Source organism: Pinus tabuliformis, chromosome 9 (genome assembly GCF_031772625.1).
Source record: "Pinus tabuliformis cultivar Carrire ecotype Pingquan chromosome 9, CPIR1, whole genome shotgun sequence".
NCBI lineage: Eukaryota > Viridiplantae > Streptophyta > Pinopsida > Pinales > Pinaceae > Pinus > Pinus tabuliformis.
Window position 1 is genome coordinate 436,153,261 of NC_142307.1, and position 16,279 is coordinate 436,169,539.

At 35.6% G+C, this 16,279-nt stretch overlaps 1 pseudogene across 1 annotated transcript; it reads right to left on the minus strand.

Moving 5' to 3' along the window:
• Window positions 1-623: 623 nt before the first annotated feature.
• Window positions 624-10,943, minus strand: LOC149149037 (DEAD-box ATP-dependent RNA helicase 20-like; annotated as a pseudogene). The gene is made up of 11 exons (XR_016263209.1): window positions 10,736-10,943; window positions 8,394-8,573; window positions 8,050-8,211; window positions 7,738-7,892; window positions 6,941-7,033; window positions 6,694-6,779; window positions 1,969-2,065; window positions 1,540-1,597; window positions 1,095-1,168; window positions 891-931; window positions 624-711 (listed from the first exon to the last, which is right to left on the minus strand). The product of XR_016263209.1 is annotated as a DEAD-box ATP-dependent RNA helicase 20-like (transcript).
• Window positions 10,944-16,279: the final 5,336 nt, after the last annotated feature.

The window sequence follows — 16,279 nt, forward strand, 5'->3', positions numbered from 1 at the left end:
AACTATTGTCTCTCTAGAGACAATATAAAAAATTATTTAAAAAAAATAAATGCCCATCATTCAAACTATTGTCTCTCTAGAGACAATATAAATAATTATTTAAAAAAAAAAAATGTCCATAATTCAAACTATTGTCTCTCAAGAGACAATAAAAAAAATTATTTAAAAAAAATAAATCTGCTCAAACTATTGTCTCGGATTTGCTCCTGCCAATCTATCTGTGTATCCATATCTATCTACCTATCCATCCATCCATCCATTCAACTATATACATGTCTGGATATACATATGTAAGCTTGCAGATCTATGTTTTATAGTGTGTGCTCTCCTAAAATTTGGGATATGCGTCCACATTGCATTTATAGTGTGTACCTTGGGAAGTATGTATCCATTTTTACTTTTTCTGCATCTCATTTGGAAGGAGAAAAGATATATCGAACTGGTTAACATTAAATAACAAGGACTTGACAATTACTATACAATAAATAAACCATGCTCATCCTGATTCAGGGACCAAATAAATTCCCTGGTCCATTAAATCAGAGAAACATACACCAGAGGAAATTCAGGAAAACAAAAATATTCGATAATACAAAAAATTATAAGCTACACAGGCAACATCCTCAAAACTGCCAGTTCTCTAGTTGCACCTTTGCTTCAGTTAGGTCTTTCTGAGCTTTCTTCCTACGATAAAATATTGGGCAGTCATGACTGTAATAAGGATAGGACATCAATGTAAGTATAAAAGAGATAGTAATTGTAAAAAAAAAAAATACATCTTATTAATTAAAAACAAATACATGATCACACAAATGATACAAAATACATCCATAATGTAAATTTAAATCATGTTATGAAAATGTAATACTTGAAATATAGCATTCAAATACCTTGTGCAAAGAACATCTTGGCGCAGAGATCCTTGGCACCGCTGACATTGTGTCCATAGTTTACCAAAGAGCATTTCTAATTCCCTCACTGCCATTGATCAAATATTAGTGTCATATGATAGAAAATCTAGGTGAGAACAATAGACACAAGGCCTACTTTAAATTCTCCAAATAAAGAGTAATGGTATTAGAATACCAGCTTACCATTTGCAACTGTTTTCTGATATAATTATGCTTCTCTTTCTTTGCAAAGTGAACAAAGTGTCTAATCTTCTTTGCTGCAATGGCAACATGAAATCAGGTAACATCATGAATTTCAGTATGAAGCAACCTAACCATACATTCTTATTATAAGAAAGATAGACAGTTTCTTACAAGGAGAGCGGGCATGGAATCATGCAACCTCATAGATTTTTCCACATCAAAAAGATGAACCCTAGTATCTTTCTAAAGCACAAAATTGAAATAATAGTTACTCTCAATTGTGCACTACTATAAGCAAGGAAACCACATGCAGGACACCCTCTACTTGTATTAACTAAATACCTAATAGGTTTTTTACAACCAATACAACTGAGTTGTTTCTTGGAAAATTTCATAATTCCACTAATTGAAGGAGTTGATATGGAAACTGCTCATGCGTGACTACCATGAAGAAGCTCCTTGCTTGCATTCTTCAAAATGGGCTCAAATATTCTCAACAATGGCTACACAGCAAAGACAGGCACTAATAAAAAACACTTAGCTGGAAAGAATTACTATCTATCGAGATATATTTGAAACACTGGTGAAATTTTCAAAAAGACCATAAACTGCAAGTGATGATGCTTTGGTCTTTCACCTTGCTCAGTTGATTCTCCACATAATATTGTGGATCAATAGGGATGTTATTTTCCACTACGTAAATTGGATCCTCATATTTCTCATATGCTTGAGCCCAAGTAAACACATTAGTCATTATATCAATAATCCCTCTGTAAATTATGCCTCCAAATAAAACGTAACAAAATAATTAAAATAACCATTTTTTAGTGCAATATCGAGACTTATGCTGAGCACAGAAAGGGTTAATTATTACCTTGGCACCTTTTGTAGCCTTTACGATGACATATGGAACGTGATCACCCACAGTTGGAGCAGTTGCAACATCCCTCTGTAAACCAGGGGCAGCTTGGCTTTAAAACATGACATCAATTTAAAAAATCCAACAACGGACTCATTGTCAATAAAAAGCAAAATATTACAAGAGTCTTTAGATGCACTGCAGTAATAAAAATAGAGAGATAGGATTGAAATGGAACTAGAAGGCATTGCACCATTCATTATACTTGTTCTGAGAAGTTATTTCCAGTATTTACCTTCCGCATGCGCTCATCTAGTTCCACGTGTGCTGCCTTGACTGCATAGTCATCTCGAGTCTTTGTCAAACCTTGACTAAACAAAGATATTGTTTGCATAGGAAAACAATAATGCCCTTAAGAATATGGTGATAGCCTTGACAAAGGATATGACCTACAAACATTTGTTTCTGCCGCAGCTAAACAGTAATCAATTTTTCTCAGCATGAGATTAAAAATGCAGATATATCATATATTGTCATGTTTTGATTCTCTTCAATTGTATAAGGGCCTCCCTTGACACTTCTTCTTCCCATTTCTAGTGATAAATGTTGATTGAATCCCTTCCAAGTATAGAATGTAGGGAGACATTTTGATGACGTAGGTGATTGTTGTACGAGGGATCTGTTAGATATCGCTGAACTAGTGAAACATTGTGTGAAATATCACCGACCCCCATCCCTGGATTTGTCATCAATTGTTTCTACAAATTAGCAAATGTGAAATTGATTCTCGAGAAGTTAATTATCCAGGCAGATTGTTTGTGTACTTAAAAGGCACATTGTATCCAAAAAACGTGAAAGAAGAGAAGCATACCGAGCACCAAATCTAGCAACTTCACCTGCATCAATAGTTACAAAGACGTTAGTTTATGATATGTCATTTTATGAAGTCCATTTTTGGACAATTTTGATGTCTAATTTCAATTTTCCACAAACTCATGAAACCTATCTAATTTAAGTAGAAACAGAGTAAAAATCGGTAATTTGAACCAGATTTGGTATTGAAATAGATTGCTGAGAATCATTTTAAGTAAACTCAACATAGAATTGAATAAAAGTAGATGGAATAAAAAAAGGGGATCACCATCAGAACAATCCACATAAGGCTCTTCAAGGGCCACCATCCTGAATGCCACGCGTCATGACATTCATGAAACTTCGTAGTTTCAATTGTTGTAAGAAACATATTGAAATAAAATATCTGAGGTGATGTTAAGGTAAACAGTTCAGACTCCAGAGGCCTATCACTATGGTCCAATACTGTTGGGGAAAATAATGTTCTTGACATCGCATGAAGTGCCAGAGACACATGTGCCACTTATAGTCAAAAGGCATCGATACTCGGATATGATTTTATGTAAGTTATGTTGCTAGGGTTATGAAATTTGAAATTGCCAAGGCCACTTGCATGTTAAAACCCCCATAAATAATCTGGTTTGTAACCAATGGGTAGTTAGTTCTCCATGAAAATCCAGACCTTGATACTGATCTAGATTTACCTTTTGTGAAAGACATGATGCCACTTCAAACTTAAAAAGCTCATGACAAGAAATTAGAATCTGGTATCCAACGTGTTTAAAAGCCAAACAACTTGTAAGGCATATAAATTTTAAAATTGGATACAAAGCAGCCCAGGCTTACTCGAAGCACACCTTCTGTACCTAAGCAGTCATGACCTCCTTGACAGCCTTTCAAATCTGTAAAAATGAAGATCTCAAATTCATATATATATAACGAAGAAAACGACATACAATGTAAATTAGGTTCATTTTCCAAAGCCAAATGTAATTACATGTATATCAAAAGAATAATAATCTAAATGGATGCAGATAAGTTAAAGTGCTATTTGAAAAATTCACGATTTTATGAGAATTTAAGTAAAGTTAAAAGTTGTAAAATTTTTGAAATGTCTCGAAGTAGGAATATAGTATATACTTCTAACACTTGAAACCAGGAATATGTAATAAGTGACTTGCTCGAATGTAAATCTCCTCTTCCCCCTATCATATTTTCTCCATTTCAAAAGTAACAAATGGTCAAACAAATTTGGTCATAAACATGCACAAGGATTCATTGTTCTCACCCTAGTTATTACCAAATGTGACAAATCCATTATGTTCATTAACAAGTCAGAAATAGTGTTCTTGACATATTGCACTGCACCAAGTATGTCACGATCAATGACTATTTTGTGAAGGCACTGTGTAACCAAGTTCTTCACCAGCAGGCAATTGTCCTTCGCACTGTTTCAATGCCCGTTGATATGGAATATTAAAAGATTAGGAATATTTAATAATTAAGAAGGCATCAAAAAAATTAATTTTCTAAGAGCATTTTGAGCCTTCACAAACACTAAGGCCTGTCTTTGAAACAAAAAGATTAGGTTTGTCACCTTTAGTATCCATTTTGTCATAAGCATTTAGCTTTGTCCAGAACAAACCAGCATATCTTTTCTTGCTGATCAACAAGTATGGGTAGTATATTTTTCAAATTCTAGTTTAATAGGCTCCATAAAAGCATATGTTAAATAACGCATTGATTACATGCCAAAGATGCACCAAACAGATGCAAATAAGCCACAAAAAAGTATAACTGGTCATCTTGTCCTGTGCATATTTACAAAGATCTCATGGAAGTGGAATGTCAAAAGAAGATTAGTTTTAAAAAGAAGGGTGATATTAAAACATTCATCCCTACAAAAACATCATTAACAACTCTAGAGGCTTCACGGATATTTAAAATTCTTGACATTGTACCTTTGTAAATGTACCACTAATATCATCTGAGGCTTCCCTCCGTAGAGTCATGTCCTCTTCTATATTTGGTACACCAAACTGTATCATAACTGAATCTGTATCTCCATATACAACCTAGATTCAAATATAAAAATATAATATCAAGCTTTACAATAGAAATCTTGGTTAGGATCAAATCACCCATTATGATTTCAAGAACTTGGACTATCACTAATACAACAAGTGTACTTCTAGTCATTATTGATCCATTTCAAAGGTTACAAATGTCTTTAGTTGCTAAATAATAGCCTACCTCAGCATTGTATTGGTAACCACCAACTATTGTGAACCTTTCTTCAACTAGCCTCTTTGTATGCTCTATCATTTGACGGCCTGACAAGTGGAAAAAAAATGAGATGATTAATGATATGAAATTTTAAAACAATACATAAAATCGATATTGTCTGATGGAATAGAGAATGTGCCAAAAGATCAAACTGGACTTGTAATCAAAATATAATAAGAGGGCCTAAGCATATCATCTTAGTTTTACAAGTACACATGACTAATTAATGCAATTCAAGAACTCGATCTTATTTGTACAAGATTGTCAATTACAGTTCATACCCAAAACATTATGCCAGGAGGAAGAAAAAAATTACATGGATATAATTGGTGTCCAAAAATAATCAATGTGAATGGCTTATACATGCATATATAGAACAAGAGAGGACTGCAAGCATATCTATCTTGTAAGTAAAAGAAGCACCAATAACGATCACCAGATGGAAAATAGGTCATCTCTCTCTATTACTAAGAAGAAAAATGTTATATTTGGCAATAGATGTAGTATATTCTATCCCTGCACCCAACATAAGAATATACTTGATGCATAAATGAACTCTCAGACTACAAGCCTGATTTAATAGTATTGGATTTCTATGTTTCCCAAGTAGATCCAATTGGGTGATATAGGTATGGCCCTAATGGAATGTCCATATGCAAGACAAAATCATAGAGCAATCACCATGAAATAATAAACCATGCTTGAATAATGCAATTCCTATTACATAGTCCAAGAAAAGCTTGCCATCTGATAGTAGACTATAGCAAAATCTGCCACATACGGGAGAAAGGTCACATGCTGCAAAAGCCAATTAGGTTGCACTAGAAAGCCAGCTCCATAAATTTGTACCAGAGCAATGGTGGCGGCAACGAGGTTCCCTACCATCAAAAATAGGAGTTGTATTCAACCGCCGCCAAGCTACAATCCATGCTTCAGAATAACCACTAGCAGCCCAGAATCCCCAACTTGAAAAAATCAACCCCCTAAATTTCAATCAATGCATTATTTCTGCACCCCTCCACCCAACTTGTAATGATCAGCCCACTAAAAATATCAAATAATTTCAGTTCTAATCCCCAATAACATGTCAATTCAGCTCCTGGAGCTAAAGGCAAGAAGTTTGGAATCTACATAGTTGATCATGTAATCAACCTCCTCTATTCTAAAAAATAAAGAGATGAACCGTGAATAGGTAATAAAAAACAACCTTGTAAACATTCTGGTGTACAAAAAGTGAACTTTCGATTCTTTAATACATCAATTTCTACATACCCAAGCCTCGTGCAGCAACATCAGTAACAGTCATAATAGGGCCCTTTACAGCCTTAAATTCTAATAAGACCCGGTCTCTCTTAGCTTGGCTTTTATCTCCATGAATTGATAATGCTGGCCATCCATCCATACAAAGTTTCCTAGTAACTTGGTCACAGCCTTTTTTAGTTTCCAAAAAGATAAGAAATCAGCTACCATCCATGATCTCCTCTAAGAGATGTATTAACGTGAAAGAGAAATGTCTTAATTCATGGGTGCATTTGCACAGCTAAAAAGCAAAACGATAGTCAGTATATACTATAAACTGCACCTAGGAAGGATAAACTGCACCTTGTATACTTCTCATGTTCAGAAACAATCTCCACAATTTTCTCAATAGCATGGTTTGCCTTGAGTTCTTGTGAGCCAATTATTACCTAGAAAGACATAAAAATTCATACAGCTTTAGCAAAAATTGGAAAACCTCCAATAGAATCCAATAATAATAAAGTTGCAAACATAACAGAGACCATCACTTGCCACCCAAGAAAAGCAGAGCTCAGTTTTATTACATGCAAACTTGTAGAAAAGAAACCACCTTGTACGGATTATGCAGAGATTGCCTAGCAAGAAGCTCGACTTCCTTTGGCCAAGTTGCACTCCAGTATAATGTCTGCCGATCTGGCCGAATCTGCATACCAGGGAAGATTCAAAATTGGTTACAACAGACACCAAATAGCTCTGATGTCAAAGGGGAGAAATAGTGCAGGAAGATAGGTTAATTAAACATTTTCCAGCAGATAAACATGGATTACAGAAAGATCCGCAAAAGTTGGTCCATACCCCAGGGAAAAGTTCTAAGTAACTAATAATTCACTGCCATCACCAACAAGGTCCTTTTCATTAAGGCACTGATATAAAGTCCATACATACACGTGCGTGTGTGTGCTGTTCAAAGTTACAATTGTCTCGAAACCATGGACGTGAACTTACATTTCTAGACACTACTTGTATTAATGAATTCTACTGTGAATAATCAAAATCAAAATGAGACATTGCTGCTCCCAAAACAAATATTCAAAACCCACAGTTCAGGTTTCAATACCAACCTTCTTCCTTAGCCAGGAAAGGACAAAATTGAGAACACCAGAGAAAAAAATAATAATAATAACAACGAAAGAAACAAAATATAACCCAAAAAAAAAAAATCAGCTTTTTATGGTCTTTTATAATGCATTCTTAACTACTAATGAAAACAACTTTGATATCTGAGTCAATAAGTAATGGAAATCAATATTAAAGCCACAAAACAGGTCATATTGAAAAGTTTACGAGTGTGCAATTTATCCTGTGTAACTAAGCCTATAGTATATATTAAATGGCAACGATACATACTTGAGAAACAATTTTTTTTATCTGTGGTTCAAAACCCATGTCTAGCATACGATCAGCTTCATCTAACACAAGATATGTCACTCTTCGCAAGTTTGTATTTTGTGACTCCAACATATCGATTAACCGACCCGGAGTTGCAATGACAATCTCAACCCCTAAATCCAAACAAGGGAAGAATAAAATTAGCAATTCAGAGTGACATCCAAAGGTTTGAGAACATATAAATAGTGAAGGCAATGAAACAATAAAACATAAACGATCGAGATCTGCGAATACATAAAAGGCTTAGAGTGATGCTACAAAGTAACCTACCTTTCGAAAGATCTCATACTTGTGGACCTTTGGGAGCACCTCCATATATACACGTATTCTTGATTTTTGACGATGCCCCAAATTTAGTTGCCTCTTGCTGGATCTGGACAGCAAGCTCACATGTAGGTGCTAACACCAAGACAATAGGCCCATCTCCTGGAGCTGATATATGACAACAAGCGACAACATTTAATATGTAGCCATGTATGGTAGGTATGGAGGAAAAAGACATTTCCCTCCCATCAAGAGATCATACTTAAAAAAAAAAAATTACATCACAGTAAAAGGGCCAAGGAGGAGATAAGGCTCTAGACAGTTTAAAGCTAAAAGACGCAATAACAAACCTAAATAAGGTTGAGCATTAACATGAACAATAGCAGGTAAAAGATATGCCAGTGTCTTCCCAGAGCCTGTCTCAGCAATACCAATTAAATCCCGCCCTTTCAAAGCCATAGGCCATCCTTGAGCTTGAATAGGTGTTGGCTCCGTAAAGCCTGCCTTTACAACCTCTTCAAGAACATACTCTGACAAAAAAAAATACCCGCAATTCAAAAATTAGCATAATTTTTCTTACATTCCAGAAATGTCTTAAAACCACAATTTTGATAATCAGTAAAATCTGACACCCAAAATAGATATAGAAAGGCCTGAGCTTTGACTGTTGCTCAACGATCCTATTTTACACATTTCAAATTTTTAGGTTGGATAGAAATCATAAAATATAGGGCAACCAAGTCCAATTCAAGAAGGCCAAAAGACAAATTTCTAAATTATCCTGCATTCATGTACAATTCAACATAGCATTCAAGGAATCATCAATCATCAATACACAGACATGTTAACATGTGAGGGGTACTTTTAACTAAGATAACAATAAGAGAAACTCCTCCAAATACCAAATACATTTATACATTCAAATCACATGCCTTCAATAATGATTATATGATTTCTTTATATACCTATTTAAACAGTGCACATATGGCCCATTACTTATTAAGCCAACCATATTACATAATTATTTACACATAACATAGGCATTTAACCCCATAAATACTACCCTTTGGAATCATATCATATACATTTAACCCCTTATATTCCCTTGGTTCATATCATAAATACATCCTTAAAAAGCTTTGAAATATGAAAACAATCATAGTGAGAAAGGATCTTAAAAAAATATTACAAAGAATAGGAAATTGGCACATTAATATCATACAATAAAGTATCTACAGATTTTGCAAAACAGTCCCTTCTCAGGGATGGGCAACAGAGTCTCGCCAGAGAATACAAGGTCAAAGCATAGAAGCACTACAACTACCCTTTTTATCATGTCAACCTTCAATAGCAATCCCTCATAGCAATTCAGGAACGTGGGAATTAGAAGGAAAGTAGTGATGTGCTGCAATTTAAATTCAGCAAAGACAGACACACAGCCAAGGAATGTTACACGTCCTCTAACTTTGCACTTGTGCTGAGGAAAATCCCTACTTAGAATTCATGGTAGAATTAATCTAGATTACCATCCTATCATTGCCTATTATTTAGAGAGGAAACTGGAGCAAAGTAGAAGAATAATTTAACCTTCCGGCACAAACGCTTAGCTAACAAGGATGGTTGAAACTTTCTCCTCTTGGATGCCGTGATGTAAAAAATTAATCTCAGAAATAGTCAAACAGGAAAACTTCACACACAAAAAATCCACGTGCAAGGAAGTTTGAACAATTTAATCCCATCACAAAGAAAAAGGTGCACAATAGAAGCCAAGACTAAGTCACAACTGAAAAATTCAGGGATGAAGTGCGGATGAAGCTTATAATCAAAATCGCTTCAAGGAGTCCAGGTCCCAAAAATACTAAGTTCTTGCAAAACCTCTAAAATTAGAGGCTAAATGTATTGCTAGATTAAAGTTACGGGAGGCAACCTTCCATAGCTTCAACAACATATCCCCAAGGAAATGTGTTGGGAACCAATTTTCCACCAAGTTTTTGGTATGGGAGTGCAGGAGCAGAGAGACACATATGGAGGGGCATGTCGAACCATTCTCAAGGAAATTTGAGGGGACTGGGACATAGAAGTTCCTAGCATAGGGTCTCATTTCTAAAAAAAAAAAAATTAATAATAATGATAAAACCCTAACAATAACAATAGATCTCATGCAAATTCATCATTGAGCAATCCAATGAAAACACCCAATACTGAAAACCCACAATCTTGAAAACTGTTAAGGGCACTAAATTGATATGAAATTCTACTTTCTTCAAGTCCAATGAGGTTGGAACCACTGTCAAATATCTTAAAGTCCAATGAGGTTCGAACCACTCTCAAATATCCTAAAACAATGAGTGGTAATATTTAAAAATTTAAATAAAAAAAAGTTAGATATAAGAGAATGTAATGTTATAATGTCAAGTAAAAAAGATAAAAGAGATAAGGGAGAGAATGTGTATAATTACCGAAGTCACAAATTCCTCAAAACTCTAAACCCTATCTCTATTCTGTCTTAAAAAGTTGTTAGACAAAATCTTTGTTGTTAGACAAAATCTTTGGGGAATTCTTAAAAAATTGTTAGACATAAAATCATTTCTTTGGGGAATGGGTGTTAGTTTTGCACCCAGGCATTCCTTTTTTGGTGGTGGGGGAATGGCTGGAAAATGAATTATGATGAAGAGACAAATATTAATAATACCTGGAAAACCTGCGTCACGAAAACTTTTGACGGGCTTGGGAACGTCCCAGCCATCGACTGTAATTTCACGTCTCTTGCGATATTCCCTGACCTCGTCTTCAGTCATAGAGGCGATGTCCTCTACCTCCTCGTAGAAATTCTTCTTAAAGGGTGCCAGGTTCTCAAAATCCTGCTTCGACAGTGAAATTAAGGGACAAATAATATACATGTCGCAGCAGGTTGAGATTTATGGGACAGAAACCTTGCACACAGAGGTAATATATTAAATTAATGCATGCATGCTGTGGGGAATATCTTAAATTAATGCATGCACGTTGTGGTGATTTGCATGAGAGATTCAATGCATATCATATTAATCGAAATCGAGGAACAAAAAAATTATGCATTATATTGAATGCTTTTTAATTATGTGCATTAGGTAGTGCATGTAGTTATACTTGCATGTTTAGAACTAAATTCATGAAGCATCTACGTATTTCCATTGAACACTCACAATCTGGTGCATGAAAAAAAGTAGGTGTATTTACTTGTGCACGTCTTAAATCAAATGCATGACAAGACTTATGCAATTCATTTGGATATTTTAATCCAGTGAAATAATATAGTACGATTTGTAGTGAATTAAGAGGGTAAATTAACAAATTGGCATACCAGTTCAAAATTAACAAAGGTGAAGACTTTGCCTTCACGAATTTAATTTATATAGTTAAATGCATGCAGACAGTGGAAATTTTACAGTAAAGTTAAGTAAATCAATAGACGTATGACATACAATCTTGCAAGAAGACAGAAGCTGGAACTGTGCATTTACGTTGTGCTAATACTTTTCATGCCTTCAGACCACGTAGATTAACTATAGAAAATTTAATGAATGACAACTGATTTCTAGGATAAGATCATATATACTATGCTGAAGCAAACATTTTAGCAGACTTCAAATATTAAACGAAGGTCAATCATTAAGGAGGTCTACAAGAACTTCTCCATAAAGGGTATACAAAATAGGTATAAATGCAAAATACTAAACCAGAAAAATCCGCTTGAGTAGTACAACAAAGTGTCAATATGATTAACTAAAAATGTATGTATACATATATACTTCGATAAACACTCATGTATAGAACTAGATACATCAAGATAACCATTCAGGGTTTCAATAATAGAACCATAAAACATTTTAAGAACAGAGCTCTGCAATACATATGAATACCAATAGACCCAAAATAGGGGATAACTTAAGAATTTGTTCGTTAACATATGGCCGCTAAATCGTGAGCCTACAACTTGGCTTTACAAAACACAAAACTCTATGAGATGTCCAAATAGAGTCTTATAAACTATGTGCACAGTTAAATAAGCATGAACATAACAATTATCTCATCTTTCTTAGGTTGATACCCCCAAACGAAGTCCAACTTAGACTAAATAGAAAAGATAAGTATTCGAATCAAACATTGGAGGGTACCCTGAGGTATTCCTTAGAAAATTTATACAGTCACAGTGATAACAACCCTCATGACCACCATACTGTAAGGCCTTCCATATAGGGAAAAACTTAGCAGAACAATAATGGAGAAATTGTAATGTCAAGAATCAAACTCCATGGAATGGAGGTCGAAACCAGTAAGGAACTAACCTAGAAGCATACAAGCGACAATTAGTGCAGAGCGAGCCAGTTGCAACAGATATCTTCCGGTCCAAACTCCAGTATAAAGCATACCTGTGGGGACCAAACAAACATGTATCAATTAACTGTGGACTCATTCAAGTAAGAAATTTACAGCAAACTAGACTATGGCATGCAAATAATAAATCCCAAAACCCTTACCTGGATAAACTTGATGAGGTTTGTTGCTGATGACCCACCTAGATTCAAGGAAAGAATTCACTAGTTAGATTCGAAGAAAATAAGGGAAATAGACTAAAACAATCTTAAACCAGGAGAAGCTTAGCCAATAAACTAACCTGGGTGTTGGAAGCGGAAATCTTAAGCGTAGTGGAGTCGTTGGAAAAAGATGCCCAGGGTCACTACAACAGTTGTACAAGAAATAAAACGAACTGAAATTTAATCCTGAGAGTGAAAGATACGAGATTTTAGGGGAAAATTGAGTAAAAAAAAAATCGAAAAAATTACCTGAAAACAGGTCAAGTGAACGCATAGCCGAACACCAACCCTTCATTGTCCCCATGTCGTCGCTTAGAGTTCTCTCGTAAGTGGTGGGAAATGGTAATGAACCGGGGCTATGCCTGAGCAATGGAGTAGGAAAACAATTTCGAAATGGTGAAATTAACCTCAAATCAGACCCTAGAAAGGGACAGGTTTATGAATGTGCGTTTGGAAATGTGAAGGAACAATAGCTCTATCAAAATTGGAAGAGGGAGAGGAAAATGGACAGAAAAGAGAACTTAGGAGGTTAGGAATAAGATAGGGTTAACCCTAATACATTAGAGTTGTTGGTATGGAGCCAAGGATACATAACCATTGATTTACCCTCGAAACCGTAACCATGAAGATTCATGCCATCACATACCTCCTCACATGGGATTGGGTGACGAGTAGGTGGATTATTGGGTCTGTGTTATCCATTGCACAACTATCAAGTATAGGGAGTGCCAGAGGAAGCAATTAGGTTTCCACCTCACATGAAACCGTAGACAAATTTAGTTCATCGCCCTCCATGTGTACAATGGTGTGCAGACCTTGTCATACGACATTAAATGGCCAAGTATACAACTTGTACATTAAATCACAAGTCAAGTTGGTGAAAATAATTATAATAATATTGAGAAATGTAATATATGGATTAAGTAGGTGAGTTGAGTTTCATGAAAATCATACAAATATGATTTATAATGGTATGTCAAAAAAAGAGGGACTCCTATGGAGTAGAAATATTGATTTTAAGTACATTAGTCGATGCATTATTACTAATTAGACCAAAGAAAAAAAAAAAAAAAACTCAAATGTTGGAGAGTGATGTCAAGGTTTGTTACAAAAGTATAGTGTTTGTAAAGTTGATTGCTACCAAATTAAGTGGATATTGTGTTAAATAATTGGAGAATATAAAAATATGCTATTATATAGATGACATTAAAAATATTGTTATATTTTAATTTCAAATTTTTACGGTGCAATAAAGAGTTGGAAAATAAAAGTTAAGATAATATTTAAGAATGTAGTTAATTCTCAATTTTAACTAGTACAAACAAGAAAATCAACATTTATAAAACATTTATGAACTTTTATAAGCTCCACAATGAAGTTGGGCATTGAACTATTCCCAAAATATATTGCGATGCTAGAATTTATTATATTTGTCACACTAAGAGGGTTGAAGATGAAAGTAACTTTCTAAAAATATAGTTTGATGCTATAATTTATCATCTATGTGACACTAAGAGGTTTGAAGATGAAAGGCACTTGTGATGCTAGAATTTATCATCTTTGTGACACATTAAGGTTGAAGATGAAAGTCACTTTCTCAAAATATAGTGTGATGCTAGAATTTATCATCTCTGTGACTCTAAGAGGGTTGAAGATGAAAGGAACTTTTTCCTAGAGTGCCATGACTACACCCAAATTAGAAATCGATTTCAAAATATTTGTTACAACACTAACCTTCTAAGCTCCTATTTCATCAAAACTATGGTAATCTTGGAATGCTTTTCCTAATGCATTTTGAACAAGAAATAATATTCTAAAATTATCTAGGTTATCTATTTTCTTTTTAAGGTCACGTAGATAAATTATGATCTTAATGGATGTTAATCATAATCATCATAATAACAAGAGTATAATTTACTTCTTGAAGGAGTTCATTAATTGCAAATTACAAGTGACATGGGATGAAATCAATAAGAAGATAATAATGTAACAAATCAAGAATGATTCAATAGATATTGATGGGTTGAAAGATAAGTAAAAAATAGTTCTAACTAAAGTAACCCATTAAGGGTTGGCACTACAAAACAAATTATATCTCACAACAAATAAGACAAGGAAATTATGCAACTTGAAGGGATCAACCCTATGGCACGATGTTGACATGACTTCAGGTTAATAATACACTATGCAAGTGAGAAACCTATCACTATATACAGATCTACCAACCATTTCCTCTCCTACCTTTTATACTTATACATTTTAATCGCATCCTCTTTCTTTCAACCATTGTCCCGGAGATGGAGCCTCTTTTGAATTCAAAACGCCAATAGTTTCAAAGATCATTATGGAAAGTCTGAGCTCTTTATCTGCAAAATCACACCACATAGACCTAAAATATACTAACCTATCACTATATATATATAGGAGTAGTCTACGGAGGCAGTAGAATGGCCCCTTTTCTGGCACCGGCCGGAAAATCGTCCGGCTCCGGCTGCCGGAAATCTCCCCCTCTTCCGCCACCATCGCTCCTCCCGTTCTCCGCCAACCTCCCGGTCCGCCCTGACATTCCTGACCGATCGCCGATCGCCTGACATCCTTCCTGCACAAGGGAATGCGCTGGCCGATCGGGGAGTAATTCATTCATGCGCGATCTTTCCCTCCATTCGAATTCAACACCCGCGCGCTGTGCTCCCCTACCCTTACTCTGGAGCCATTCTACTGCCGCCATTGTGGTTTCGCTGTGCTCTGATCCTCTGCGAACTCCTTCGGCCACGTACTAATACAAAATGTAGTTCTCCTTAATCAAATTCATCATTGAAAATAGGCGCGAGGGATGCTTTAATTAATGCTTCATGAGATCCTGCCAAAGCCAGGCCAGTTATGGAACACAGTTATATCGATCCTCCCACTCTATATTAAAGCTCCGGTTTATACCACAGAAAAAGTCACTTCCAAGAATTGTTTACGGTGAGTAGCAGATAAGTGCATGCAGCAGCAACCATGAAGAATGGAAAGGTTCCAGGGATTGCACCTTTGGATTTGAAAGGATGCAAAATAATGAAAAATCTGTCTATTAAAGGAAGCGCAGTTGAAGAAAATCACGATGTTTCGTTGCAGATCGAAAAGATTGAAGAAGGCGGCAGTTTTGTGAAATGACTTTAAGCCGAGAAGAAGATATCGGTCAATCTTCTTGCAGTTACTATAGGGCTCCGGTTCAGGGAAGAGTCCCTTTCGATTGGGAAGCAGAGCCGGGGAAGCCTAAGACGAACGTCAAGAAGGAGGGTGAATCAGGTCGCAGAGTTCTGCCGTTGAGTCCTCCATCGATTCTTAGAGGCAGAAACGCTGACAATTTAGGCAAGTCTTGTAGCTGCAGGAGAAAGGTAGGGTTGTTTCAGAAGATCAAAGATTTCCTGCAGGGAAAACCCCTAGCGAAATCAAGAAAGCTGCGGCAGAAACGGCGTTCAACATTGGGGGATTTAATGAGGCATCCAGAGCAAGGTTGTAAAGATAAGTTGCGGAGTGCTAGCGTTGCAGTCGATAGGACTAGGGCATCGTCAGGAGGTTCAGATTGGGAGATCTATGGAGATACAGAAGATGAGAGTGATTTCGTTGCATTTCGATACAGTGTAGGTTAGAAATGCATTTGAATGCTAGACTGA